The sequence below is a fragment of the Equus quagga genome, chromosome 17 (assembly GCF_021613505.1).
Source record: "Equus quagga isolate Etosha38 chromosome 17, UCLA_HA_Equagga_1.0, whole genome shotgun sequence".
Taxonomy (NCBI): Eukaryota; Metazoa; Chordata; class Mammalia; order Perissodactyla; family Equidae; genus Equus; species Equus quagga.
Window position 1 is genome coordinate 21,706,484 of NC_060283.1, and position 26,336 is coordinate 21,732,819.

Genomic DNA, 26,336 nt, shown 5'->3' on the forward strand with positions numbered 1-26,336 from the left:
AACTGCTCAAAGCCACAGACCTTAGAAGTGACAAGGCTCAGGCAGATCTGGCTCCTATGTCGATGCTTTTAAATCATCAACCTTGTAGAACCCTCAGTGTTCTATATAAGAGACATGCACAGCGCCTGTTACATAGGACGCAGCATATGGCAGTTATTAGAATTACTGATGGGGCTATGCCTTGGGAGATAAAATTTAGTTCTAAAATCTCTCGTGTATGAATCTGAGAAAAACAAAGAGTTCCCCTGTATCTAATAACACGAAGGTCTCTGATGACTCATGCGGCCCTGAACCACCCAGCCTCTCTTTCAGGTGAGGGTCTGGGTATATTTGCAGAGAAGCCTAGAGAGAGCTTCAACACCAGCCCTGGGAAAAAGAGAGGGAACCTCTGGATGTTAGTGCCCACTGGCTGTTTCAAACCTACCAGTGTTGCTCAAAATCCCTCATATTTCCTCTCTACCAACACCTAGGGGATACGTTGTGCCTCATCCCTAGCTGGACTGAAAGGCCCAGAGGCGCCTCACAATGAACAGTAGACAGAGAGCGATGGGACCGAGGCTTTAACACAGACAGAGCCTCTGTCCCCTCTTGGCCGCGGCGACCAGCAGCAGGGCTGGACCTGAAGTGATGGCGCTGTGCCTGCAAAGCACTTTGGCACATGCCGGGATCTGAAAGCCTCTAATGAGACCCATTTCACAATTCACTGGCCACGTGCATTAAGCAGGCAAAGATTTCTTCCTAGCATCCCTGCAATCTATCCTATGGCCCAGGTCTGCGACAGGGTCCCCACCACCCACTCAACCAGATCTCTCCCTGTCCCCTCACGTCTCCTTCTTTGGCAGTAAAATGAGCTAAATGAGAGGCAGCAGCTAGCTTTAGAGAGACAGGAGGCATTTCCAACTGCAGATCTCTCTCCGGGTCTACAGGAACCTTCCAGAGACCTGCAATGCATGCTAATCCTCCCACTGGGTAGGAGAGAGGGTTCCTTCATAGTAAAGTCATTGTTCTTTCTAATTGTCAGAGACTGCTGCTCTGCCCTTGCCTGGAGCGATCCAATTAACATATCACCACAACACCAACCATTCTAATATGTTCTGTGTCCTACCAACAAGGGAAAGCCCCAACCCCACTTCCATCCACAGCTTCCGCCTAATTGGGTCTTTAATACATAAACAGACGGGCAAACAGAAACTCCGAGAGAAGCTTATATGTCTGACTCACTTTCTGCCTAAAAGCAACCTCGTGGAGTTAGAATATTTTTGTTAATGGAGAATGAGCTGAAGAATTGAGAACAAAAGAAAGGACAGAGGGAGGAGAGAGAGCATGGGGAGATAAGGACGAAGGATGAAGGGAGATAGGGAGGGATGAAGGGAGAGAGAGAAAGAGAGGGAAAAGCAGCTTGCTGCTTTGGGGAATTGAAAAACATGTAACTTCTGCTGGAAACTATTGCCATGGCAACGTTCAAACAATACAGAGAAAGCCTTCACAGTCCCATTCTTGCCTTCCTGAACACTACTGTGGAGATGTTAACTCTTTTAGGGTGGCTTCTGACTTTCTGCCTTTTCAGTTAGAAGAAATTGGAGTCCCCTGGATCACCCCCCATAATGCATTTGAATTCATTCATCTACACACATGCTCTGGGCCTTGCTGAGGTGGCTCTCTCCAGAGACCAGCTAACTAAGCTATCAGCATTCTCTCTACCCAGATTAGAACAGCCAGGTTCAGAGCAATCTCTCCCTCTCTTTCTCTTTCTCTCTCTTTCACTCCCCTAAGGTAAAAATCAGCACATTCTGAGATCCGGCTCAGATCCAGCTGTAAACCATTCAAGAGAGGCACATCTTTCCATTTGCAAATGTCACGCACCTTTTTCAAAAACCCCATACTTAGTTACTGAAGTTGCCACCATCATTATCAAGTCATTGGTTCAAGGAAAACGTGTTTATTGTCCTGAGAACGAGTTCTTTAGTACTACATTTCTTAGCCTCAAAAAAATATGAATTAAAAAAATGATCAGCTGTATTAACAATAGGATAGCTATTAAAACACCACAAATAGATTAATCTCCTTGTTCTAGGTGGGATCACATCTACCAGTACAGAAGATTTTAATAACTAGGGGACAGTATTAATCATCATAAAAAAAAGATCTTACTCTATTAATCTGTGAAACCTATCCTCATTCCAGTTACTTACCTTAGCAACAAAGAAAGAAACATAATCAAATGGCTAAATTCTCCTAGTTGCCTAAAGTCACTTGGTCAACATTGACGGGCTAAAACAAATGGACCCCTCCCAAGAAAACAGTGTTGTCTCAGCAGTTTGCAATTTGGCAAGAACCAGAGACCATACTTAGCACTGGCTCTTCTAAATAAATCTTCCCTTGCATACCTCGCCAACTCCTGATGCATAATCACTCGGGAGGTAGTAGTCAGAGAATGTTGCTTTGGATGTTCTGGGACCAAAATGTTGTAGAGAAGATTAAAAGAGATAGCTGGATTTAAAAAGCCCCATGAAGCATTACTATTAATGTTCTCTCATTTACTATGACTCTTATTAGAGATTAAAAATAATAATCTCTAAACTGGAAAGAAATCACGTAAAACTAGAAGAAAAACTAAAAGAAAAAGGACTAAAAGAAAAACAAATGTTCTGCTTCAACATATACACGACTTTTATATTCAAAGATTGAAAAATAAGATTAAACCATAATTAAATACTTTCTTACCATTTAGCACTTTCATCTAATTCACTGTCTTCTGCTGTTTCTTATGAGAGAAAGGAGCATCCTTTCATCCTTCTGAAGCATGAGGCCAGAGCGCCTCCTGAGAATGTATACCTGGCTCCCATAAAACCAGATGTATACATGTTGTGAAAAGTGACCATAGCTCACCAAATTTTTAAATTCAGGCACCTTGACTAAGGATAAATCATTTTTATTCCCCATTTCATGAGTCCATATTTGGGCATTATTCAAACTTAAAAGCCATAATGTCTTTCCAGTAGTCATTCCTGACTAGGAAGGCCCACTTCATATAACTGTGTAGCTTGTGCAATGCACAACTTCAAGGGGCGCCTTCGTTTTTGTGAACAGTGTTCTTTGTCAACAATGCCTTTGAGGAGTATGCTGTAGAACCTACAGTGAGCCTACTAACAGCCATAAATAGAGCATAAAATTAACACTAAAATATATTTACAGAATTATTTTTAAAATTGGGCTCCTTCAAGACCGCTATTATCACTATCTCAAAACTAGAAACCACGCACGGACTCATACAATTGCACGAGACAATTAAAACATCTTTTCTTTTGGCTCAGTTTATTTCAACTCATGGTAACAATGTTCATCCAGTGCATTTCAAGAGTGATAATGGGCAGGTACATGTTTTCAATTAGGAAAAATGGAGAAACAAATTGCAATGTATTTGTTGGGCAAGGGAGTCTTGAAACATGGGTCTCTAGAGGAAAAATAACAAAAGGTGATTTTAATGGTAAAAATATTGGAAAAATAATGGCCTATACCATAAACTGAATTGAAGGAAATTATTCACTCTAATGTGGTGTTAGATCAGTCCATTAATTTATTGGCTCTACCAAAATATACTGAAAAATCCTATGAGCTACGCTAGATGTGGGAGATGACAAGATGAGTAAGACAAGGTCTATATCAAAAAAGAAGTCACGATCTGCGGGTTTTAGCCAAGTAAGTATATATAACAGTGATAAAAGCTGTCACAGATGTATGAACAAACTGTTGGCATACAGAGGATGGGAGACTCAGAGCATGTACGGGAGCTGGGAAAGATTCCCCAGAGGAGGCAACTTGCTCTGAGATTTGGTGTATGAAGAGTATGTCCTAGGCAAATGGAGTAGCTCTCACAAAGTTTGAGCCAAAAGTAGCCTGGGATGTCTCCAGAGGAAAAAGCATCCAGTATGGCAGGTAGAGGAGAAGACATGAATGGGCTGGTCAGACTGCATTATGAAGAGAAGAATCTGGATTTTATTCTATAAATAGATTTATAGAATATAGGAAGGGGATTTTTAGCTTTATCTCTTAGGATGGTCCCTCTGTGGGCAGAACAGATAATGGACTACATTGAAGAACAGTTGGCATCATCAGAAAGATTAGAAAGTTAGAAAGATATCTAAGTAGGAGAGAAACAGTGGAGTCTGGACTGAAGGACAAAAAAGCTGAGTTGAAGATAATGAAGAGATTGATGAGTGACTTGATGAATGGTTACATATGAGGGAGGTTAAAGAGATATTGGTACCTTTGGAAACTGAAAACACGTAGGCTCTAGGAGGGAAAATAATCAGTTACACTGGTGTATTAAGTTTGTAAGGCCTCCAGGAAACCAGGTAAGGAAGTTGAATCTTGCTGGTGACAGAGATTTAGAAGTCTTCAGTATACACAAAGATTTGAGGCCAAGGATTTGAGTGTCATCTCTCAAAACACGCCCAGCTGACATCTCTCAGAGATGCAGAGAGGCTGGGAATAGAACGGATTCAAAGGGGAAGCTGTTGACGTTTAAGGAAAGAACAGGAGGACAGGAGGAGGATGAAGTGACATGAATAAAGAAAGTGATAGCAAGTGGCCCCTCAAACCTCTGGAAGAGTTTCAGAAAGCCAGCGGTGGGCAACAGTATCAAGAGCTACAGAGGGATCCAACATGATGAGGACTGAGATAGGCACTGGGTGCCCACAGTTAGGAGCCCATCAAGTTTGTAGAATATTGTAACTAAACTCCAAGCTTATTACTAGCATTGACTTTATTTCTCATACAACTTTGAATTTCCAGATCCTCTCATAGCATTTTGCAAGGCCTTTCTGTTCGTTAGTTGAGTGAATTAGGATAACTTTTCCCAAGTCTTTCTTAGAAGTTGTCCCTTCCTCACTTACGGACACCCTTGGATAGTACTGAAGACTGACAAAAACATGCACGGTATTATGTGACCTAAGCATCTGGTCACAATCTTCGTTTCAAGAAGCAGGGGAAAGAGAAACTTGCAGACATCTCAATCCCAATTAAAATATTCAGATTGAGAACCAGGTTAGATGAAAGTCAGCCGCCATGTATATTTGTTACCAAGTCAACGTTTGAATTTACTGGATTACTCAGAGTTTTCTAAATCAGAAGGAATGTAGCTTCCACTTCCAGTTCCACCACTTGGTGTATAACCTTAGACAAATTATTTAGGCTCTTTGTATCTTAGTTGCTTAAGTGAGAATTAAGGAGAAAAATATATATTTGCAACATAGTGCCCGGTATATATCAAATGCTCAGAAAATGGCAGTTACTATTGTTATTATGAAATGATACCCATAACCTCCCTAAGTGTTGAAAGCTTCCATGAGCATAGAAGCTGCCATCAGCTTATGCAAAGCTGAAATAAAAGTCTATTAATTCACGTAAGTTTTTCATCATTTTTAGACTTCATTATAAATCTGAAAGCCATTAGAAAACATTATCAAGAATAATATTACGTACTAACTTCGACAGCAAAGTTGACAAAAGCTCTTCATTTACGTACTTAGCAAACGTAAAGCAAAACACTCACAGACTTTCAGTTAAATGTTCCCATTTCTACGGAAAATAACCAAAGATTTCAATGTAAAGAAAGTGAGTTAGCATTTTATTGTGTACCGGTCATGTGCTAAACACTTGGACATCTTAATCAATGCTCACAAAGTAACTGCAAGAAAAATGATCTCCATTTTTATAGTTGAGGAAACTGATGCCAAGCAAGGTTCACTGGCCTACTCCGGATCCCCCAGCGAACAGCTGGTGAAACAAAGTTGGAATCCAATGTTTCTCTCCTCCAAATCTCATTGTATTTCCCCTACAAACCCTCTAGAGATTTCCTTCACCTTTTCGCTGTACATATCTGCCATTGTCACACTGATTCTGCCTTCCTCTCAGAATACTATGCTGTTCCCCTCTACATTGTTAAGAGTGAGTACCCTGAGATCATATATTTTTAATTCCCATGAATCCTGAATTCCTGGTGGGTCAATTATGATTTCAGAATCCTAACATCTTAGTGCTTGAAGGAATCCGTTTTTACCTTTATTTAACAGACGATAACACGAGACTGACCTAAGAGAGATGAGGTGACTTGTTGTCACAGTTCATTAATGACAACACCAAGAAGAAGAAAAATACACTGTATCACCTAGCTTTCAGACCTCAGCTTTTCCAGTAGAAGGAAGCCACCAAGTGGTGCTTAATCTGTATGTATGTGTGATGTCACACACACACACGGAGTCAGTACACTCATTGGTATTTCTCATTAAGCTTCTATAGGTTCCTGAAAGCCAGGCTTCTTGTACGTATGCGTGTGCCTACGCACATGTGCATCCACATAGGGATGTGCATGCATTTGAGTCCTTTGGAGGGGATGTCTCTCAAACTAAGTTCAGTCAGTCAGTCACTCAAGAAATATTTACTGCATGCACACTATGTGAGACACTCTCCTGAGGTACCGAGGGCATGCCAGAGAACAAATAAAATCCTTGCCCTCAGAGAGAGTTACAAGCACACTGTGTCAGCCCCAGGATCTACCCAACCAAACTTCGACTGGCAAATTTACATTTCTCCAGAGAAATCATTTTGAAGAAAAGAAAGTTGCAAAGACGCTTGATCCCGCTGAAGAGTTTTCCAAGGCACCTTAATAAATCATTAATTATTTTAAGCCTGTAATATAAAGTACTCAACAATCTAATACAAGTTTACATGGACACAGAGCATATTTTCACAATTCACAAAGTATATTTCAATCTTTCCTGAGCGAATGGCATTTACTAAGGCACTTCAAAATATGTTTTACAAGGATAGAAGTTCACCAAAAATGGTTGTATCTATTTGTGTTACTCCAACCTTCATCTTGTCTATCTATTTCTCCTTTTTAAATCTATACCAACACGAATTTAGATTAACAGCTTCTCTGAAACAAAACCGTATCAGTTTCTTTAAAACTGTGCATTACTTAAACTAAAAGCAGAGATGCTCAGTTTAAATGTGCATTTATTGAATGCCTGCCGTGCATGACAAACACAATCTGATTTCGTCCTCACGGCAGTCAGTTCTATGTAGTTGTTATTATCTCTGTTTTACAGATAAGCGAACAGGCTCAGAGAGGTTAAATGGTGCATGTAACACACGTGACCCAGTGGGAAGCTGAGTATGCCAATTCACATAGAACACTTGAGTCCAAGTTTATTGAATTTCTTAATTCAATAAGCACACAAAAATGTAAAATTTATGAAATGGTAAGAACTCCCATAGATGATTTCCATCTCTTCTTAAAATCTGTGAAACTGTTAACTTCAGTGAGCTTTTTTAAAATTCACATAGATTTCAAACTGCTTTTCTAGTTGAAACGAAACAGTATAAAAATCCAATGGGCAACTCCTCAGCCTGACAGTCCTGTTATGATCCACAGATATGATATCAAGAATAACAATAATTATAACAGTAGGACTCTTTTCCCCTCAAAGGGAGAACATGTCTCCGGAAGCACTTTGACAAACAGAACACAAGGCTGCTGTTGTAGGAATGAAATTATGAGCAATGCCCATGACTGGCTGTCTCAGAAAACCACTGGCGAGTTCATGTTGGAAGTCTTGCACATGCAAACAATAAGACTCATATGTCTACATAAACTCTTAATTCCATGCACTCTATTGGGGCCTTTATCGTATCTCAAGGTGAAGATGTCGTTTAACTAACATAGGATTCATTATAACTAGGAAGACTGTGAATCCAAATTGTGGACTTGGGTGCCTTAACATGCATAATGGAATTTTACACCATCTAATTTAAATTATATAATTGCCTAGAAATCTGCCTTTATTTTGTGCATTCCGGGTCCAGGCAATGTAATATGTACCTAAAATTACACATTTAATATACAGGAACTATCTTATCCAACTTTTAGAACAAAAGTGCACATAACACAAGAACAGCATTCTTTTTCCCTTAAAATTTAAAGTAAGTATTATTTTTGCTGAGATTTATTTTTCTATACTTTAAAGAGGAAAATTTGATTTTCAGTTTCTAGCTTGAAGCAGCATTTCATATCTAAAATGATATACTGCAGCCAATCTGTCCTGACAAGACCTCAAAAGAAGAATCTGGCAGCTACTGTAAGGTCAGTCGCACATCCCCTAGTTCTCAAGTGTTGCCACTAGAACTGTTAAAGAGCTTGACCAGCCTGTATTCATTCCAAGAAGTTAATCCAAATTAATCCAAGAACACCCACAACAAACAGCTCTCCTTAGAGGGCCTATTATGCTTGGGGCTTTGCATAACATTAGTTTTAATTCCAAAAACGATTCTAATTTGCTGAATTTCAATTTGTTGATGTTATCATTCCCATCCCACAGATGAGAACATTGAGGGCCAGGGAAATTAAAGGTATTGCCCAAAGGGCACAGTTATTAAATTAGAGGAGGAAGATATTTGCAAAGGTAACTTGGAAATTTGTAAACCCCAGGAGCTTTCTGGGCCAGTGGTCCTCAGCAGAATCCCAGTATACAATTACCTCCTCACAAATGCTACTCACTGGGCACCAACTTAGGCCCCGAAATAAATTCAGGAGGTAAATTTCCAGGTCTAGCATGGCCAAAATTCTTTCCTCAGTCCATGAACAAGTTGCCTAAAATGCTGTGCCAACTCTGACTGCCAAACCAAAGGAGATAAGCCCCAAGCTGGGCAATCTGTCCCTAACTGTAGAGCTGGTGAAGTGATGCACCAGCATGAAAAACGATGGCATCCTTAGATGCTCCATCATCTGCAGATTCGAAGAATGTGTCTAAGTGGAAGTGGGTAGAAGGACATATTTAAGCCCATAATTTTAGGCATTCATATTCATTTTTTCTCTCTCTCTCTTCCCACCCCTCTGCATCCCCATCCCATCTCTCCTCCTTCCCTCTCTCTCAGGAAAGTTTGCAGGTATGTGTCAGTGTGGAGAATACAGAGAGGAGGTAGTAATGTCAAGTGAGGAATCCACTTTGAGGTCTAACTGGAGTAGCAGTGAAGAAATTTTGATGTCAAAAGAAAAAGAAAGAAAAAAACCTCCACTGATGGGCAGAGCCAAACTGACTGCAAGGCTGGGTTTCCCACATGAAGCCCAGAGCTGAACAAGGCAGTAAAAACCATCAAAGTTTTTTTTTTTTCTTTTTTCTCTTTTTTCAGTTGTGCAAAGTTGAAACTGAGCAGGAACTTCATAAAACTCGAGTCAATCAATCTCTTATCACAAGTGGTGACGTAACTGTGGTCATATAAAACAAAACAAGCAAGCCAACAAAAAAACTACAAGGAATTATAAGATATGCAGGAGGCTATAGGAAGCTCAGGGGACAAAAAATAACTCCGTATGATTATTTTCATAGGGTAGCACATTTATTGCCTGATCTGTGTCCCAAGGGGAAACATGTGCCCAGGAAAATAAATTAGAGAAGGGCTCAGCTGAAGGCTAGTTGAGTTAAGGAGTAATGGAAAGGATAAGGAGAGATGATGGGATTGAAAGAACAGACTCAGAGGCTTTTAGCAGGGTGTTCCCAGTTTCTATTATCACCTCTGTAATATAAATCTAACTCCACAGTTCTTTAATGACTCTCCAGGGACCACCACTCACCAGATTAAATGTGCCCAACACCCAGAAAGGACCCAGGAGACTGCTGCCTTTCATCTCCTTTGAGATATGCCATAGTCGTAGATCTCTCCCCCCGGCCCCCGCCCCTGCAATAGTATCATTGCTAGGATTATCCAAACTCTGCTATTCAAAAAAAAGAAAAAAAGACTAAGAAGACATATGGATGTTGGAGATGTGCTACCCTTGAGGTCCCGAGGGGCAGGAGTTTATTTCAAGCTCTCAGTACCTTCCTTGACCCTTCTAGATAAAAATGGCAGCTATGGGGACAGAAGTAGCCATGCCATGCCTGACTGATTCCTGCCCAGTTTGGTCCCAAACTGACTTCCGTCTGCTGTTCGGATGTTTGTGTGAGCGACCTGTCTCATAGGGTTTGCCCATTAACCAAAGAGTTATAACTTCTCTTGGCCTCAGTTTCCCTTTTTATTGGCATTAGATCTCGGAGCAGTCTTCTTTCTCTAAAGTTATATGAGTCTATGATTCTGATAGAAGGCCCCAGAGAGGAACACAGAAGCGTGAAAAGAAAGCATTCTTTTTCAAAAGAAAAGAAGAAAAGGCAGCTCTGTGACCCCAGCAGCTCTGGGGGAGGGAGGTGATGGAAACAGGGGTGATCCTACAGGCCCTCAGGCTCTCTAAGCATTTTCAATCTCCTCCTATTTTTCTTTATTGGGCTCTTTCCCCCAAGACAAAGCTGGCACACGGGAAGCAATGTTGCTCAACCCACCTCTTCTTCAGCTCCTTTATCTAAGTTACGACAGGACGCAAGATTGCTGCCTTTTTCTCAAGAGCCCTGTCCTGGTGATGTTGGCAAGTTTTCTGGTAAAGCCCAAGCCAATTGCCCAAGGCATCTACAATCTATGTATAGTCTCCCCGTTATCCAGAGAAGTGGTTAGTTAGCAGGGGTGGCGTTCAAGAGAAGTGAGTCCTCTTTCTCTCATTCTTAGCACTGGTGAGAATCTAGGTAATGTGAAGACCACACTGGAGCATGTGTATGCAAGACAGATGGGGGACAGTGCAGCCACCTCTCTCCACCACTTCCTCCCCCACATCCACTCTCCCTCCCTCCATCCACCCACTAGCAAGGAGCCATCCTTCATCTGCTTCCTTTATTATCATATTTTTGTGTTAATACATTCTGTTGATCTGCAATGTCAGGTTGGATAATGAAATTTAAATTGGGTCCCTTCGATTTCCAATGGCTAAATATTTGTGCATCTAACTCCCGGGCTGACATGCAACTTAAACGCATTCTAGAATGTCAATCACAGAGCACAGGCACCCCACACTGCAGCGGCTTTCTTGGGGAGATCTTTCTTTCCCTGGTGAACATTTGCAAAGGCATTTGCCCAGGATGCAGACAACCTGCATCATTATAACAAACCAGCTTATCCGTGAGCACAGCCTAATGGAGCAAATGCGTGGGCCACCTTCTCCCTGTTTCTGGCCCCCAGTAGCCAGGTCTTTAAAAATCACACTCGAGGGGGTGAGGAGACAAAGGGACCAGGAACGCTAAATTAATGGACAGTTTCTTCACCAATAAATAAGAAAATAAGGATCACTCACTGTATTTCAGACTGATCACAGCAACATCCAGATGGCAATCCAGGTGATTAAGAACAAGCAAAAACGCATGATCTTGACACCAAAAGGAAAAAAAAAAAAAGGAAAAAAAGAAGGTTGATGAAGAAAAATCCAACTGCAATTATCCGTCAATTCTAGTCAACATAGGCACAAATCCAACTGTGCTCTGCTGGTTTCTCTCCCCCAATCAATGCCTCATTCCGCCGCGGTTAACTTTTCTTCTCCGAAATTTCTTTGCAGATGTATTATTAATTTCCTCTCCTCTTGTGGGAAATTCAAAAAGAAAAGAAAACAGCAGCATATCAGGTCTTTACTTTCCTAAAAAAGCCCCCAACTTTTCATTGCAAAAATATCTCCTTGGCTCACTTTCTCCTTTAGAGAGAAAAATGAACATACTTTTTCTTTGTGGATCCTCGGTTCTCCATTTCCAATCATCCTTTGGGGGGAGGGGGGCAGCTGTCTGATTATTATTTATTTATGTCAGCACACACCAACCCCCGCGGGTCTGACACTGGTTTATTTCATTTTTCAACGCTCGCTGTGTGCACATATACACATTTGTGTTAAGATCCAGGTCTCAGAAGAAAAAGCTTCGTTCTTCCTTCTCTCTTGCACGATCAGTTTATCCACTGCGTTCGGTTCCAAGAGAGAGCTGCGTCCCGCATCCTTCATTTTTGCAAGGCACCCAACCGCCACTGCCACCAAAAAAAGTCTCCTTTTACATCGTCGATTCCTCTCCCTAGCCCCCCACCCCCCGTCACAGAATTTCGGGATCAACTCCCCCTACTCGCCACCCTTCCGGCCGGCCCCTTTTCCAAAGATCTGATTAGATTTCTCATCACAACCCAGTGCGCAATTGGATTTTTGATTTCAGCTACCCGGCCAGCCACGTTCCCCTCTCCCTCCAAACTCCCTGCTATATCCTGTCTCCTTCCCCACACCGCCTCTGCAATTTCATAATCTCACGTTAAACGGAGTGCGGGGGGCGGGGGCGGGGGTAGTGGAGGAAAATTTCAAGGCTCCGTCAGCTGTCAAGAAGAAACCCATTCCTCCCCCCGCTACTTTTTTCCTCTTTTTTTTCCTAAGGCTCAGGGTGGCTTTCGCTTCCTCTGTCCCCGCCCCCACCCCCGGCGCCCAGTCCAGATCCTCCAGGTGTTGCAGGACTCGGCGATCAGGGCCGGGATCACGGGGGAGACGCGTGACGCGGTCCCTCGCTGGTGGCCCCTGCCAGCCCCCAGGTCCCCTTCTCCTCCATCAGCGGGCAGCGGATGCGGGGACGCCGCGGCGAAAGAAGTTCAAACTGGGCTTTTATTTCAAATGGGGAGGGCGAAGTGAGGGGACCGACCGGGTGGTAGGCAAATTAAAAAATAATAGCAATGAGGAAGAAAATAGAAAATGGAACAAGGAGATACCAAAAAAAAAAAAAAAAAAAATCCTATTCGCTGGCTCCTCTCATCCTCCTCGAATGAAACTGCAGCTTTGATCTCATTTCCAGCTGCGTCGGGTACATTTTGGAGCCACAAGTTGGTTCCTCTCCGCGTAGATCTTCCCGGCGGCGGCTGGTCCTCTGCGAGGAGACGCGTTCCCGGGAGCGCAGCTGCTCCGCGCCATTCTTAGCGCCATCGCCCTGGCTCAGGGGTCCCTGCGCGGTAGAAACCCCGGTCCCCTTCCATCGACTTAGGCTTTAACTCTCTTCCTCCCCCTCCCGCTCCTCTCTCCCCTCTTTTCCCCTCCAATAAATAAATGCGCTCCGTGTGCCGGCAGCAGACTTTGGCAGGCTAAGCTTTCTCTCGGCTAATGCCACGTCCCGACGTTTGGGGTGCTGGCTCCAAAAATCTCCTCTCGGACTGCAGTCCCCTTTCCTCCTCTGCCCCTCTTTCTTTCCCCTATTCCTTTCCCTTTCTCTGCTTGTGATCAGTGAAATACAATTACCCAATTACCTCCCATCATCTTAGCACTGATTGGTCAATTGCATTAACACTTGAAGTCAGGGAAGAGGGGAGCGGAGCCTCTGCGGTGTGGTGTGGCACCGCTGCCACCTGGAGGGTAGAACCAGAACAGCTGAGTTTCAAAGCAGCCCCCACGCTCAGAGATTAGTAATAGGCAAAGAAACTCAGGGGTTGTGTGGGAGAAGTTGTCAATTTTTTCTAAAAGCTTGCCTGTTTTCCTCCTGAAAGCCAGGAGTTGGAACTACAAAGGGGAACACGTGGAAATCAAATCACCACTAGGATTCAAAATATCACCGAATGCAGAAAGCTGCTGCTTTCGGATTGCTGGGCAAGAGCCTCTCCCCTCCCTAGTCAAGCACGCTGGTCACAAAGTAAGGATTAACACGGTGCTATTGCCTAGGATAGGCTGATAGAAAAAATCTAAGAGGAGCTGAAAAGCTGCTAAGGAGGGAGCCTGCTGTCCAGCAGGACCATCTCACTAGGAGGAAGCACTGAAAAGGCGAGATAGGAGCCTTCAGCCTATGCAGTGTAGCAGTAAATTGGCCTGTTCGGTTTGTACAAGACATCAGGACGGTTTGACAACTCAATTCCAACATTCCTCACTCCTGGTTGTGGGCTTTTCCATCAACTCATGTTCCGGGGAGGGGCGGGTTACACATTTCAGCTTCACTGGGTCTTCTTAGAAAGATGGAGGGGCCCATAAAATAATATTAATAATATATTTATGTGAGTTTCGTTCTCCACTGTATAATTGTCATAAGGCCGGTTCTGTAAGTGATGGTTACTCATTTTATGTCATTCAGGTATGTGACCTTGAGATAGGAAATGGATAAAATGAGGAGTGATAATTCAAACAATAAAAGATTATATATGTTGGGGGAGAAAGGCAAATATATAATTCTCTGTTTTAAGCTGCATAATTAATCTGTGTGCTGACTTTCCTTACTTTTGGGATATCAGAATATGGACTTGGTTTAAAACCAATTTTACATAGGCTGTAGGCTACTCTATTCAAGCACAAGATATACTTGAGATTTGAGTTTTTATAAAAAGCAGTATTTGGCAAAAAAGGAGAAAGTTTTGACTAAGGGAACGTAGAGGCATATTCAAGTTCACGCCAAACGTTCACTTCTTTTCCTTCCTGTTCTTTTTATAGTACATGGACATTTCCTAATCTAGAGTTAAAATTTTTTTAAAAAATTACATCTTTACATTTCTTTGGGTACTAAGCACATCCTCTAATATGTATTTCAGATGTCAGCACCTGCAAGAGGAAAGGTCCTTCCTTACACATGGATTGTGATTTATTATAATTTCTCCATTTGGGGGAGAGCTTTGATGTAGTTATGAATTGCATCAAAATGTGAACTTGTTGAGGGGTAATGCTATTGCTGCTATTTATAAATAAATGCTGTACTGATTGCTTCAGAACACTGGTAGGCAGTTGACTATAACTTTAATTGGTCTTTTGAAGCTCTTAGCCTTATATGCCAATTACAGTTTATCAACTAATAAACCATTAAAAAGTGCACTCACTAGCTGCTCTAGATAGCTTCAAAGGAGTCCACCCTCTGGTTCTGAAGCAAGCTAGAAGCCATTTGAAATGAAAATTTTCTTTTTAGGGACTTTGACAGCCAGGGAAAGGCCAATGATTTGTTTTTCAAAGCTGATTATTAGCTACCTACCAGACATCTTTAAAGCCTTTCAGAATGAATTAATCTATCAAACAAAGCAGCAGGGGAGGATCAGCGCTGTTTAGCCAAAAGAAAAAAGGAAAGGCTTCCATTCTTGCTTGCATTCCCATTCAGCAGCCACAATTTCTTTTCCCACATCAGCTACCCTTTCACACTGTACAACCTTGAATTAGTCATTTGGCTTTCTTTCCTGATTCAGACTCAGTGATTATTGGGCATCCATATGGCGTGGTCTTTTGCTGACTTCTCATATACACCACCTTATTTAAAACCTAAAAAACCCCCCTCAGAGATTTTAAAGATGGGGAGAGTGAAGCTAACATCACATATTTGGTAAATGACACAGACAAGTTTTGAATCCAGATCTACTCAATTCCAATTCTTCCAGGTTTGCTACAGGTCTCGGTTTGGAGAACGTGGAAAACCCATTTAAGACAGTTATGAGCATGTAGGCTGTCATTATCAGCCCTGAATCCCAGAGGTGAATTCCTAACCCCACGGAGGAATGGCATTGTTGCATTTGTCACTGAATGACCTTACTCAAAGAGAATTGTAATAAGTAAACAAGCTAACTCTCATACAAATAAACATGCAAACTAAATTGTTAAATAAAGACATAAATATAGATATTCATTCTGTAGAAATTGCCAGGTACTGTCAACAATGGCAGGACATGTGTTCAAGTAAAGTTCTTTATGAAAACTCTTTTAGAGGAAATAATTGTCCGGTGAGTAACGGATTGGTCACATTGTCACACTTCCAGGTAGCCCATCTGGTTACCAAAAGGATGGACAGGACAAATGCTATTAAAATGAGATGACTTGGGACCAGAGGGGCACAGTGCTGACGTGGCAGGTCTGTCTGGACACACAGGATGCTGTGTGTTTTCCTTTCCTGATTTGTAGACATTTGGGTGATGAAACAAAACTGTCATACTATTTCACTGTGTGCTGGTGACTCTACCTGGTGTAATCTTTAGCAAACAGCAGAGGACAGCATCTTGTTATCAGAAATACAAAATAGCAAATAGAATGAATTCAGTCACTTTGCTTAAAAATAGAGGATATATGGGTGTGTCTATTGTGCTTATTAGTTTGATTTAACAGACTGTCAGCTACTCTATTCAAGCACAATACGTACTTAAGACTGGAGTCTTTTTTTTTTTTAAAGATTTTATTTTTTCCTTTTTCTCCCCAAAGCCCCCCAGTGCATAGTTGTATATTCTTCATTGTGGGTCCTTCTAGTTGTGGCATGTGGGACGCTGCCTCAGTGTGGTTTGATGAGCAGTGCCATGTCCGCGTCCAGGATTCGAACCAACGAAACACTGGGCCGCCTGCAGCGGAGCGGGCGAACTTAGTCACTCGGCCACGGGGCCAGCCCCAAGACTGCAGTCTTTATGTTACAAATTCTGGGAATAGGTATTCCCTTTTCACTTCCAATACTATTAAATAAGGACTAGAATATCCTGTGGGATAATCGTATCAAGCTTGCCTTTGTAGTTACACATGACATGTGAATTAACTTCCTGAGACCACTGTCTTTTGAAAACTATTTTAGTAACAAAATGCTGTATTTAGTGAGAACTTACTATGTGTTATGCTAGACAATATTCCAAGAATGTCGTATCTGAGAACCAGAAGCTATCCTAATAGTTATCTATCCTTTATTCCTTGAAATATAGATGAAGATACTAAAGTCCAAGTAAATTTGCCAATTTCTGTTTTTTTTAAAAGGATCTTCTCTGTAATGGCCACCCTCCTCCTGGCTTCTACTCCATATAGTCTAACTTTTCTGCACTCTCAGACTTTAAATTTTTTTAATAATAACTAGCACTTAACGATAGCTTATGAATTCCAAGCATAATTTTGAGCATGTTACACATGTCAACTCATGTGATCCTCTCAACAATTTTATGAAGTAGACATAATTACCATCCCATTTTATAGATAATAAAAATGGGGTTGAGATTACGTAAGGGCACCCAGCTAGGAAATGACAGAGGCAAGATTTTTAATTCAGGTTATTTTGCTTCAGAGATCATAGTTGGAACAAATACTGATGCCAGCTCAACACAAGGTTGACATAAGGAAAGCCATATTGTAGAAAAGAAACCATACTGTAACTTTGAATAACCTCTGACTCACTAACTCAGCTGGATCTGCATCCTCCAGGAGATCTAACTGCTCTGTAGATTTTATGACCCCCCTGCTTGTGCAGGTACCTCCCGGCTGTGATAAGACGATAACTTTGTTCTCTTGAGCTCCTTAGAAAGGTGATGACCCCTGGACAGATGGTCAGTCTGGTGTGGCCACTCCCAGTCTGTAACACCAGAGGGTCAACATTCCTAATCCCCTCCTCTGTAACCCACTGGCCTGTAACTTCTTCAAGATTCTGTGGCCCCCTTAAGGTGGTTCTTTTGGACATTAGTCGGCCATCTTCCCTCTTGCTAACAAGCTGTAATAAAATGCCCTTTCTCTGCCACCATCTTGCCTCTTGACAACTGGCTTTTGTCTTGCAGTGAGCAGATCGTGCCCTTTGTGCTATAACAATACTTCCTAGTGTTACTTGTTACACTGGATAGAAATTATTTTCTCATGTCTGTATTTTCCCCTAAACCATGACTAATTTCATGAGAGCATTTTTTGGGGGTATTTCTAATACAGTGCACATAGTTGAAGGAATAAATGTGCAAGATTATGAAATTAGGAAATGGAAGAACCTACATCTTTTGTCTCTTACTGAATATTCTTTTCACTGTGGTAAACAAAATTTTGGAAAGATGAGATACTGCAATTACTAAAAACAAAAGCTAATAAAAGATACCACCAAATAATATAATTTACTCAGAGAATTATAACTTCTGTATCAGTTAGCTACTGCTACATAATAAACCATCTCAAAATTTGGTGGCTGAAAATAGCAATCATCTATTCTTTCTCAGGAATCTATAGGTCAGCCAGAGATTAGTTAAGCAGCTCTTCTGATCTTGGCTGAGTTCACTACTGGCTGGTCTAGAATGGTCTCATCTAGGGAGTATAGGGCAACTCACCTCTACTCCACATGTCTCTCTCCCTTTATCAGCTTGGCCTAAGCAAATTGCTTGCAATAGCAGAAGTCCAAGAGAGCAGCAGAAAGTCATGATTACTTTTTCAGGCTTCTATGCGAATCAAGTCTGCTAACTTCTCATTTGCTAAAGCAAATCACTTGTTTGAAACCATTGTTAAGGAATGAGACAGGTCATCCTGCCCACAATAGGAAGCCACTGTAGAGCTACATGACAAAAGAGAGAAAAGAATCAGGATGATCATTGCAATCAACCACAGATCTTCTCCTTAAAAATAACAGATGTCCTTAATGATTACTGGAGTTTACTGGAAAGAAAATTCTCCAAATAAAGGGTCATTTAATCCGTCACTTGCTTATTTCAACAGATGGATACTAAACTCCCATTATGTATCAGGTATTGTGGAAGTTATCGCTAACTCCTCTGCTGGCCCCACTTTCCTGATCACATCTGTTAATGTTAGTTCATGAACAGTTTACACATCTGCCCAATTCTTTTTACTATGTCACTTTACAGAGACCACTCTCAAGTTCCTCTGCTGAGTCTTTTGCTGGTCTTTCCTCTTATACATTAGATCCCCTCTCTAGTACCAGTTAGCTTCTGAAAAAGAAAAGCTGATGAAAAAGTTTAAATGAAGAAACAATAAAGGAAAAATATGTTCCATATGTACAATAATAAAAAACCACAATGCTGGGAAAACTATTTGCAATGCGTAGATCAAAGGATTCATAGTCTAAATACATAAATAGTTCTTAGAAATAGATTGCAGAAATAAAGGAGAAAAACACAAATAACCTTACAGATGAGTAGGAAAAAAATACATTATAGTCTATTTGCAAAAGAACTGGTTATTTTAACACTTATTGGTACCTACATTACTTAGCACAGTGCCTGGCCCTTTGGCATCTTAATACATTTTGAGTGAATGAATGAATGAACTATCTTTTTGGTTGAGGGAGGAAAGCGGGTAGATAGTAGGTATGCTGATTACAAGCAATGGGGATAGAATGTGGTCAGAATTTTACCAGAAATAAGTCTAAATAGCTGAGGGAGCAGAAGAGGCAGTAGCTACCTCTATGGGGAGGCAGTTCCAGAGGACTTTACAAATAGGAAACCTAAATATGTTAAAAGCTTCATGAATGTTAGTGTACAGTTGGTGGACGCAGGATTGCACATTTTGTAGGCAGAGGACCAAGAACAAGGCGCTACCCCCAACATTCTCCTTTGTCCTTAGCCGAAGATGGGGTTTACAGTAATGGCTTCCACCATTTTAGTGAGTTATTCAGTTTCCCTGGGTTTCTCCCATGTATACATGTTATTAAATTTGTTTGATTTTCTCCTGTTATTCTGTCTCCTGTCAGTTTAATTCTTAGACTAGCCAGAAGAACCTAGAAGGTAGAGGAATAGTTCTTCCTCCTCTATATTGGTCCAAAGATTAGCAGAGCTGATGCTTAGATAAATTACATACTAGTCATGGAAGATATGATCAGACTATTAGATGCCATGCAGAGATCAAAAGTGTCCAGATTTTGAAAGTAGTCTTCAAATGTCCTTCTAGTCTTTCTAGGAGGGTATGAATTGCAAACGATGTCTTGGAAGGAAGAGTTTCAGTGAAGGGGAGTATCTCGAGGCAAGAGTCTTCCTTTCTCAGACCACACTAGGTGACATGACAAATTCTAGGAGTCACTTAAAATAATAACAAGAAAGCTGAAGGAAACAATTATAACAATTTGACAACCAATTCCGAACCAAATTAGATCCAATTACATTTTACAAATCCTTCTTAAATGGTGACCCAAGCACTTGTAGAACACGATCTCCTCCATCAAATGTTTCTAAGAGAGGTGGTATTGGTGCATAGAAACTACAAGGTGGTATTTTGGTACAGTCTAAATTAGGATTCTTTGCACTGAGAAGAAAATTACCCGTAAAGGTATCTTTAAAACTCCACCAGGAATTAGTAGATGGTGTGAATCCAGTTGCGTAATTTGGGAAGACAGCTGCATTTATCTAGCTAAATCAGCACTTGATACTAAACAACTCCTAAAGAATGTCACTTTATTCCATCATTAGCCATGCAGTGCAGATTCAAGAAATGACAGCCCTGTTGTCCCCTCCATATTACGATTGTGTTTTCAGGAAATGAAGTGCATGGATTTCAAAATTCAGTTCTCTTTGCATTGACGATGCATTAGCACATCTGTGATTCGAGGCCTCCAGCTGATTTAGTGGTTCATGATTCAAATAATGTTAAACAATCTGCATTTTTCAATGTCCAGGTTTCTCACATGCACAGCATTTTTGAGGGAAGCGAATGGCTGTCTAGGAGATGGTGCAGAGTTTTTTAAACCTAGCCTATTGTATTTACACAGAAAACGGAAACACCTTTATCTCTTGTATCAAATAATTCTCCAAACACTGAAAATGAGCACATATAAAGGAATATTATTCAGAGTTGCCATTCAAAATGGGAAACACTGGGAAACCCTTGATTCACTACACAGATACTTTTAACCCATCAACAACTGTATGACTTTTATAAGGCAAATGAAATATAAAATAAATATATCGGAGGCAAATGAAGACTGAGAGGTGTTTCGTGGAGTTGTGGTCTTATTGAACGGAGTGATCACTGGGTGATTGTTAAGCGATTGACTGTTTGACACTTTACTACAATCTCCAGCTAACAATCTTCCTGAAAAGGATTTTTATTAAAATTTTAAGAATTTTTATGAAAGTTCATATTTTCACCAGGATAACAATTATGCCCCCTTGCAGAGGACCCGAATGTCTATTTTTCCAAAAAAGACATACAAATGGCCAACAGGCACATGAAAAGATGCTCAATATCACTAAACATCAGAGAAATGCAAATCAAAACCACAAGGAGTTATCACCTCACATCTGTTAGAATGGCTGTTATCAAAAAGACAAGGGATAACAAGTGTTGGCCAGAGTGTGGAGACAAGTGAACCCTGAAGCTCTATTACTGAGAATGTAAATTGGTACAGCCACTACAGAAAACAGTATGGAGTTTCCTCAAAAAATTAAAAATAAAACTACCATATGATGTGGGAATTCCATTTTGGGGTATATATTCCAAGGAAATGAAATCAAGATCTTGAAGAAATATCTGCACCCCCATGTTAATTGCAGTATTATTTACAATAGCCAAGATGTGGGAACAATCTAAATGTCCATTGGCAGAGGAATTGATAAAGAAAAATGTATATATACACACACACACACACATATATATGAAGATTATTCAGCCAAGAGAAAGAAGACAAGTTGTGACAACACGGATGGACCTTGAAGGAATTATGCTAAATAAAATAATGCAGACAGAGAAAGACAAATACTGTATGGTCTCACTTACATGTGGGATCAGAGAGCAACAACTCAAAATCAGAGTAAAATGATGGTTGTCAGGGGCTAAGGGATAGGAGAAATGGGGAGATGTTAGTCAAAGGATACAAATTTCCAGTTATAAGATGAATAAGTTCCTGGGATGTAATGTGCAGCATGGTGACTATAGTTAACAATACTAATTCTATGCCGGAAAGTTGCTAAGAGAGTAGATCTTAAATATTCACACCACATACACACACACAAAGGTAATTACACCAGGTGTTATTGAGGTAGTCATTTCACGATGTATACGTGTATCAAATCATCACATTGAACATCTTAAACTTACACAATGTTATAGGTCAGTTACATCTCAATAAAGCTGGAAAAAAGGAATTGAAGGATAGAGAAAAAATTATGCCACATTGAAATTTAATTTCTTTTTTTTTGAGAAAGATTAGCTCTGAGCTAACATCTGCTGCCAATCCTCCTCTTTTTGCTGAGGAAGACTGGCCTGAGCTAACATCCCAGCCCTTCTTCCTCTCCTTTATATGTGGGATGCCTACCACACATGGCTTGTCAAGTGATGCCATGTCTGTACCCGGGGTTCCGAACCACTGAACCCTGGGCCGCCAAAGCTGAACGTGCGCACTTAACCGCTGTGCTACCGGGCCAGCCCCTTGAAATTTAATTTCTTAACATTAATTCTTATTAGTGATTCCTCAATTTTTTTGTTATTGTTCTTATTGATTTTAGTGGCTACATTAAACACCCACTGAACTTTCTTACTTTTTCTATTCTCAATTCTGCTTCTTTTACCTCTAGAGTTAGAGGGGGGCAAAATTATCATATTGGAACAAAGCTTATCTTTGAAGAGGCCAACTTCCACATTTCGATGTCTTTTCCTTTTTTATTCCTCTTTACATAAGCCTAAGGCTTCTATCTTAGTATTCCTCTTCTTCAAGGAGAAAAATACTAAATAAACAAATTTACATATAGATGCTAATTAACAGTTTAGTTCAATCTAATTCAATTCATTCATTCATGTAGCAAATTTTGATTGAGCACCAATTTCAATGGGTTCTATCTACTACATCTCTGCAAAGTATTGGCACCTTTCCTTATTTCTCAGAGATGCTTACATTTTTAGGAAGGATTAGTGTACACTCAGAAAGGGGAAATGCTTGATCCAAGGAAGGAGCACGGAGTGCTGCCAAGAGCAGCAAGGTTGGAATTGCATAGATCTGAGTTTGAATTTGACAAACATTCACTGTTTGTACTTTAGGAGAACTGCAAATACTTTAGGGCTGGAGCTTAAGGAGAATGTGTAGCACTGAAGGAGATGAAATGCCAAGAAACGAACCTGCATATAGCAGCCAGATCAAGGATTCTCTTTTTTTTTTTAAGGAGTTTGTGCAAAAGTCAAAGGGGCAGCATCGAGGGATATTAAATTAAGGCAACATGGTAAGTTTGGGATTTTCAAGACGTTACAAGGGGCATTATGCAGATAAAATGGAGAAGAGGAGCAACTGGACCCAGGAAAACAATTAGGAAATTGTGGGAGGTTAGAAGGAGCCAAACAAAAGCAGGAGCTTTGGTGGGCCTGAAGAGAGGGAGATGGTTATAAGAAATGCCAAGTGTTAGAATTTACAAAATTCTATTAATTTGCGTGTTTATTCTTTGTGCATCTATGCATGTGTGTGAGTGTATACACGTGTGAAGTTCTATTTGGAGGCTATACATAAGTTCCATTAAATATAATGAAGCGCTTCCTAAAAATAAAGCTCTTCTGAACAAGAAATGGGCTGCATTGCAAGACTGTCATTGGAGTTGCTCAAGTGTAGGCTGGGTCTTTAAGGCAGGCTTAGATTAGATAAGCAGTTGCCAAACATTGTCCCTGATTAAATTTCCATTGGTCTACCATAGCAAAATGAGACAAGTAAGGGCAATGTAGTGAGTTTGTCCTGTTAATTAGTTGAATTAAAAGCAAAAATCTTCAATTTGTGATTGTCTCTTCTATAGTTTTACAACTATAATCTCCTTTCTAATTTTTATTTAGTAACATTTTGAAATGTAAAAATCTGGCAAAATAAAAATTTGAAAACACTCTATTGAGCCATTGTCTTTTTATTCATTTTAATGACGTGAGCGCTGTCAAAGTCTGGGACCCGCTAGACTGATGGCCTTTGAGGGCCCTCTGGACTCTTAAATTTTATGCTTTTATCGGAATATGTCTGCTTGGAGAAGTGCTTTCATGTAGATCAACAAAAAGGTGTGATTGACATTATTCGACCTTTCATAAAACAAATCAGTTGTCTCAGACTATAACTGCAGAAAATGCTCCCAAAATTTCCAAGTACAGGCTTTTTAGAAAGCTAAATTCTAAAGTGAAATTGATGACATCTTACAAACATTTGCTCAATGTTCCTTTCACAGCAAAATACAACATTGGAAAAATGTTAAGAACCAAATTGCCGGTATCACTCACCAAAGCTGACAATTTTGGAGCCCCCACCTACAGACCTACAGCCTTGTGTCAAGGGATTTTCCATTTGGAACTTCAGGGTCCTGAGGGGCCTTGGCAGTCCACACTCTTTTTCCTTAAGGTACTGCTGACAAGCACTGCCATTAAACTAAGCTTCGAGTCAGAGAAGGGTGCCTGTGCAGTCAAATGCCACAGGATTTCAAATGGAAATGACATGAATTAATTTCCTGAGAAGAACAAAAAGAAAAGGAAAATCGAGAAGAAAGGCAGATTCCTGTAACACAATATGCAGATTAACAGCACCCGCTGATTGATTAAGCGTCAAAAACGCACCTTTCAGATATAAATGAACCTACTGAAAGAGTTTGGGGGCTCTCTAGCTCTCTCTAATTCATACAAAATATTAACTGATAAGGTCAAGGTAAAATTCATTTTTCTTAGTATCTTTAACTTCTTGGCCACCCCAAACCATAAACTTTTGGACAGTAGTGCCTGGATGAAAGAGGATAAGAACCACCCAAAGGCGTCTCATTGTCCTAGGAATGAAATTAAAATCCCTTATACTGACTTATAAAATTCTGCTTTTCCTGCCTTCCACCTTCTCTCAGCCTTTCCTCAACCTCATCGCTTGCTCCTGCCCCTTAGCTTCTCCAGCCATCAGGCCTTCTTTCTATGCTGACAGTAGAGCCTCGGCACTAACTGTTCCCTCTGCCTAGAAATTTTCCTCTCTGTTCTTTGCAGGCACTGATCTTTTTGATCTTCTAAGAGAGGCCATCTCTCTCACGCAGCTGAAGTAGCCACCCAATGTTTATCATATCACCATATTTTAATTTTGTGCAGAGCATTGATGTGTCTTTTTAATTTGTAGAGTTGTTTACCTCTACTGGAACGTGTTGTCCATGGGAGCAAGGACATTGCCTTTCTTGTTGAGGGCAGTATCCTCTACTCACAGGATGCACAGAGAAGATGCTGAATTCAAATTTTTGAATGAAGAGTTGAAACAGTAAAAGTTAGATCTGGAATCCAACTGGACAGCGTTGACAAGGGGTAAATATAGGGATTTGAGAAGGAGGCATGCTGTTCCTTTCCCAATTATTCTGTGGTCACCCTTGGGTGGGGCTTAATTGAATGAGGACTTTGCATCCAGTCTTATTTATATTCTGTTGAATACAGAAAAAGGGAAGAATTTATGTTGCTAACTTCTAGAAGTGCATATATAATATCGGGTAAAAGCTTGGGCACTTAAGTCCAACACCTGAGATTTGAATATTGGTTCTACCCCTTCCTAGCTGTGTGACCTTGGGTTAGTCACTTAACCTCACTAAGCCTGAAAAACCTCATCTGTAACTGATCACATCTGTCAGACAGGGTTATGAAGATTAAAATGAAATAATGCGTGCAGAATAGTAAGCACAGTTGCTGGCACGTAATAAGCACTCAATAAGTATTAGTGGTATTTGCTATTATTAATAAATTATAATTTCAAGCTTTCAGTTATGGTGGATCCTCTCTTCTCTTCCATATGTTACTTGGCCAGCCCTGTCAATTTGGGGCTGTCTCTTAATAATGCAGCAAATATGATAAAGAAAACAGAACCTCCCTCTTTGGACAACCCTTCCTTGATATCTCTTCCTATCTCATTCAGCCAGAATGCCCGGCTGGAGGTTAAAGTTACTTTCATCTACACAAATCTACAGCAAAATGAATGTTAAAACTGTTTTGGGGAGCATATTAAAGAAAATGTCGTTTTGTCCTTATCTTTCCTATAAAGATTTAGTTACCGTATCTTTAAAAAGGTCAAACCTTTCTTCTGCCTGTTTCTAAAGAAATCTCAAAATGTGGTGTGACCTTGAGCTAATTGCGTTGCCTTTCTGTGTCTCAGTTTGTCTGTTTTAAGTGAGTAGAATGATTCCTAACATGTTGGCTGCTCACTTCCTGTAGTGAGGTGAAAAATTAGTTTCTCATGTTCAAAACCAGAGTCACCTTCAATACTCCCCCTTCACCCACCCACACATCCATTCATTCGTCAGGCTCTCTTGTTCCTCTGTGGGTAACATTTTTTGCCTGTTTCCCTTCTTGTACACTCCACGTGCTTTCACTTGTACACTCCACACACTCTCAGTTCAGACTCTGAACACTCTGCCCTAGTTCCAGAGCATCTTTTCGTCCCTGTTTTCCTCCTCCTTCAATAGAGCTCACTCACAGCTGATACATAGCTGAAAGGACCCGCTATCATTCAAACCATTAGGGAACATTTATTCGGTGCTTACCATGTCTCAGGCACTGTGCTAAGCACTTTACAGGCATTGTCATTGAACTACAGCTCTAATGATTGGCATGCCCACCTTCAGAGAATCTCGTTAGCTACTTGATTATATCCATAGTACTCACTCTCTGTAATAGCGCCCTAACCTTGCTCTGCCATGTACTCTATAATGATATCAGGCAAGATACGTAATCTCAAAAAATCTCAATTTCCTCATATGTAAAATAAAGAAAATAATAGTGCAAGCTCATAAGATTACTGCAGGGTTTCTTATCTGTGGCACAGTTGGTTGGCATT

At 40.7% G+C, this 26,336-nt stretch overlaps 1 protein-coding gene across 2 annotated transcripts in view; it reads right to left on the reverse strand.

The window, feature by feature from the left end:
• LRRC4C (leucine rich repeat containing 4C) overlaps positions 1–11,944 on the reverse strand; it is a 161,736-nt gene extending 149,792 nt beyond the window's left edge. For both annotated transcript variants that reach the window (XM_046644090.1, XM_046644091.1), the window contains exon 1: positions 11,213–11,944. The gene's annotated coding sequence lies outside the window, so the exon portion shown is untranslated. The remainder of the gene's footprint in view (positions 1–11,212) is intronic.
• Between the last annotated feature and the right edge of the window lie 14,392 nt (positions 11,945–26,336).